Below are 5,286 nucleotides of genomic sequence, written 5' to 3' on the forward strand. Positions count from 1 at the left end.
CAAAATTGGAAATACTATGGTTTTGTGACTACTTTTTTTTTTTTATTCTTCAAGTCCTCTGTTGCGTAGATTAATGTCTTTTGGACCTTCGAAGTAGTAATAGCTTAAAATGAGATAAACAAGTTTCTTCAGTCCAAATACCCACTTTGGGACAAAAGGAATGTTAGAAGAATAAGAAATACGGAGTATCAGAAAGATAAAGAGTTAGCAGAGATGAGAAGTATATGGTTCCCACGTCTTAGTGATCCCTTAACAAACATAGGACTTCGAACTTTATATCCAAAAGAATCTTTGGAATATGACCAAAAACACAACTGTACTTGGTATAAAAAGGGTTATCTCCTAATGTGTTTGATTGTTATAGACACTAAGAGATCCAGAATCCAGAATTTTTTGTCAGTAGAAACAAAAAATTAGTCTAATAAGAAACAAAAAATCAGTTAAGGATGAGATGTTTTGTGAAACAAATCAGATACCAGCAGAAAATGTTATTGTGAATGGAGAGCCTCTTGATTGGGATAAGCTCACTTTGCTTTTGACCTGTTCAAACCCACCAAAAGGATTGAAACCCGGTTTCTATTGGTATGATAAAGCATCTGGATTTTGGGGGAAGGTAATTAAAGATTCAAACTTTCGTATATAATAATACTCTTTATTTTTGTTTAATCTGACTCGGAGTGCTGCTTATTGAACTTCAAGTTACTCTTTATGTGTTTTTTTACAAGCAAAGCTTAATTATGGTGTGCTACTTGATCATACAGGAAGGTCAACGGCCAAGTCAAATTATTTGCCCACGGTTGGAGGTTGGGGGCAACTTGGAGAGAAATGCAAGCAATGGAAAGACAAATGTAACTGTAAATGGTCGAGAGATTACCATAGAAGAGCTCTGGTTACTGAAGGTTTGTTCTTGAATTGGGCAAATTTCATGTTATGGATTTTGAGACTGTTAAACTGAAGTGTGTTACTTTTGTCTGTTTGTTCGTTTTGCAGTGGGCAGGAGTGCCCTGTGATGGAACAACTGACTTTTGGATGAGTCATGATGGATCATACATCGAAGTGGGACAGAAAAATGTCAAGGGGCATATATGGGAGAAGGTAATTCATGTGTACATGGATGTTAGAGTTTAATTTTGATACATTGTTTGTAAAGATTTTTATTCTGTCAAAAGTAATTTGATATGACTTTTATAGTAATTATTAGAAAGTTACATACATGGCAAATTGACAATTTCATGATTAGACGACGGAAGGTGTAAAAAACTTTTAAAATCAGTGCATTCTAATTAAGTTATATGGATGTTGCCTTGTTTTGGCTTTTCCTATAGTTATAAATCCCTCACCAATAACTGTGGTATGAATTCTTTTAACAGTCTACAATGAAGCTAGCTTCTCTAATGCTGTCACTGCCAGTTCCTTCTAGCTCTTTGACTCCTGCCAGCCAAGGAGAAAACGAAATTAGCGAACATAACCTTCAACAGTAAACGCTTCACAAATTTTTACTAGTTGGTTCTGTCAAGTCAGGAACATGTACCATATTTGAACAGGTAAGATGCTGCTAGAGAGAAATTATTTTCTCATGCATTTGTTTTGTATTTGATGTGCTTCTAATTTCAGCTCTTGAATTTACTTGTAGTCTCATAATATGGGCTATGTTATGTCCAAATTTAATCAATATAGTATTGTATGTAAGACTTAGATTAGTTTGAGTTTACTGCAAAATGTATTGAAAGCTTTTAAGGTTCCTCCATGCAGCTCCTTTTTTATTTTTCTCCATAATATCAGTTTTAGAAAGATTTTTGTTGATATATGTGTGTAAGTAATGACAATTTTGCTTATAAATATTTAATGGTTGATTCTTGTCAAACACATTGCTAGTGCTTAATCTTTGCCTTAGAAATTGCGTCTTGACTTTATTTTATTTTTCCCTTTTGTGGTGTATACTGTATAGTTCCCTGACATCTGAAGAACTATTGGTAAATTTCAAGTTGAAGGCTTCAGTTTTAGTAACACTAAGACTCAACCTTTTATTGCAGGCCAAGCTTCTGTATAATGTTCCTCTCTCTGAAAATGAGCGCCAAAACATCAAGCTGGTAATTCAAAGCAACTTGTATAGGTACCTTGGGTTAATACTGGAGGCGCGAGAAATTTTTGAAGAAAGTTTGTGCGAGAAAACTAACGGACAGCATTTTGATGAATCAACTTCTTCTGGTAATTTGTTTTGTTTGAATAAAAATCTAACCAAGAGATCTGATCTGTTTGAATGAAGTATTTGTGTGCACCATTTTTCCCCCTAGATAACATTGATCTTGAATGAGTTGATAACAAGAGTGCTGTTAATTTCCTCCTTTGTTATGCACAAAGTTAAACTGTTATTTGGTATCAGTCACGGACACTGAACTTCTTTTCAATGTGGGGTATTATCTTAGTGAAGTTAGTTTGGTTAGTTAGTGTCATATAGTTATAAAATACACATGTGAATTAACGGGATTTAACTTGGTTGGTTGAGATCACAGAAGAAATTATTATATTTGTATAGTCTAGAATCACCACGTGTCTATGGTGTTGTAAATCTCCATGTAACATATTGGTAATATGTTAGTGGCAAAAGCTATTAATAATTAATTTGCAACAGGGATAACTGGGGAAATTGTTGACACAACCTATTCCATTGGCCCAAGACTGAGCATTCTCCGAATGGCTACTCAAATACATGGTGTCAGGTAACTTGGATGCAATATTTCCAGCAGCTGCACGTGAATATGCGCCACTGGTGGAGGAACTGTGGAGGGATGCAGCCATTCAGGCCACATACAAAAGGATAAATGAAATAAAATATCTACCAAGAAGTGCGAGTTATTTTCTAGAAAGGGTAAGATAATGCTTTGCCCTCCACATGTTCATCATCACATGATAATTCATTTGTACTCTCATAACTGATTCCACTTATTAACATTTAATGCAGCTTTTTTATTATTATTTTTTTCTGAAGTTGTTCTATTTCTACTATGTTGCCATTTTCTATATTAATAGTTCTGTTTGGGAATAGAGTTGGAATAACTGATTTGACACAATATAAATGGTTTATCACTGTATAAAAACTGTTTATCTTTTCTTATTTTAATCCCATTTGGACTACTAGAGTTACTTTAAATAAGACACGGGATTACCACCTCAATCAGTTTAGTGGGAATTTTGTATGGAGAATATGTAACACAAGATTACCTCAATCACATCATCCTCTAAATATTTCTTCTGATGCAGGCTGTTGAAATTTCCAGGATAGATTATGAACCCTTGGACATGGACATCTTGTATGCTGAGGGGATAACCTTATCCAATGGCCTTTCTTCTATGGAATTTTCATATACTGTGACAGGTCATGAGGACTCATTGGACCCTGAGTATGAAGATGATCCTTCACTCAGGTCACCTTTCATTTCATCAAGTTTACACATGATAATATATTACTTTTGAATTGAACTGAAGTCTAGTTAGCGAACCATCTTTAGCTTTAGAGTAATGCACAATCTTTTTTCTTTTTTTTTTTTTAATTTCAAACCAAAACTAATTAAACTAGCTGATTTATGTCACTCAAAGCATAGACATTGCAATGGATAAAAACAACTTGGCAATGGACAGAAATCTTTATTACCACATTTTTATGTTGTGCTTGTAGGTACCAGCTCACCAGAGTACATCCAAAAAGCCTTGGAGAAAACTGCAAGTGATTGGACATGTTTGAAGACGCTGATGTAGTCTTATTTTCTGTGGCCTTAACTGACTATGATGAGTACATAGTAGACAGTAATGGAGTTTCTATCAACAAAATTTTAGCAGCCAAACATCTCTTTGAAAGCATCACCACTCAGAGAGTCTTCAGCAACAAGAAATTCCTTTTATTGCTGACCAAGTTTGACCTGCTTGAGGAAAAGATTGAACAGGTTCCTCTGACACAATGTGAATGGTTTTGTGACTTTGATTCAGTAAACATAAAACGGCTAGTATTAATAAACATAGCAATCATCCTCCATTATGAAAAATATAACTACCACCGCTCCTAGAAAATTCTATTGATTTTTTTTTTCTCTCACATTTTGGAATCAATACTGGGATTAATATTGAAGGAAACGATGCAACCTAAACATGCACTTACTTTTTTTTTTTTTAAATGTGATTTTACAATCACTAGGGGGATTATGTAGATGCATGAAGACCAGGTTATGCCAAAAAAGAAAATTCACTTCACTTAAAATATAATTTTAACTAAAATCAGATTTTATAAAATGAAAATCACACAAAATTAAAGTTTACCAAAGTTCATTCTCAATGCCGACTTAACTATAGACGTTGGCATTTGTGTGCTAGATAGAGATAAACTTTATGCAGATATTTTTTTTTTGAAGTATTCTAAGAATGTACTTAAAATCATACGCCTGGCACATATAATTATTGTTTTCTTTCACTATTTTTAGGCGAAAATGTCTAATTAAAATTAAAAAGTACTAATTGTCAAATTAAGGACCTTATTTAGTTTCCTACAATAACCTTATATTGCTTCCAGTCAAATGAAGTAATTATTATCACAGTCATCCCTTGCCCCATTATAAACTAGTAGTCTACAATCTCTTAATGTTTTCCTGAAAAAAATTCATTGATTGGTACCAATTAAAAATTTAAATAATTTATTCTTTCATTGAATTTTTTTTTTCTTTTTACTTTCAATGATTTCTTTTTCTCTTTTGGGTGTGTGTCATTTTTTGGAGTTGATTATTAGAGTGAAAATGAATTGGTCTTGATTAAATTCTGATTTGACTTATTTTATATTTTTATAGTTTAAGTTTAATCTTATTATCTGTCATGAGTTTATAAAGGTATGTTTCATGTTAAGAAGTGTAAAAAATATTATTTTTAAACAAAACCAAATTTTTTACTAAAAACAATAAAATAATTTTAAATCAAGATATAGACAAAATTTTTCTATAAACATTACATGCTACATTCTATAAAATCTTTTACGTCTTACAAAAAAGAGTCTATATTTTTATTATCCATCTATACTTATATGAAATAACCTATTTTAAACATGAATTAAAATAATTCAAATTATCAAAAATTAAAATAATTATTATTTAAATAAAATACCTATTTTAAACATGAATTAAAATAATTCAAATTATCAAAAATTAAAATAATTATTATTTAAATAAAATAATTATAATATTATATGTTATATTAATAATAATATTTTTATTATAAAATATTGTTGCTAAAAGAACCCGCCCATCA

At 31.7% G+C, this 5,286-nt stretch overlaps 1 pseudogene; it reads left to right on the forward strand.

Moving 5' to 3' along the window:
- The first annotated feature begins 298 nt into the window (after positions 1 to 298).
- On the forward strand, positions 299 to 5,037 carry LOC100808238 (extra-large guanine nucleotide-binding protein 1-like; annotated as a pseudogene).
- The last annotated feature ends 249 nt before the right edge of the window (positions 5,038 to 5,286 follow it).

The sequence above is a fragment of the Glycine max genome, chromosome 11, assembly GCF_000004515.6.
Source record: "Glycine max cultivar Williams 82 chromosome 11, Glycine_max_v4.0, whole genome shotgun sequence".
Lineage (NCBI taxonomy): Eukaryota > Viridiplantae > Streptophyta > Magnoliopsida > Fabales > Fabaceae > Glycine > Glycine max.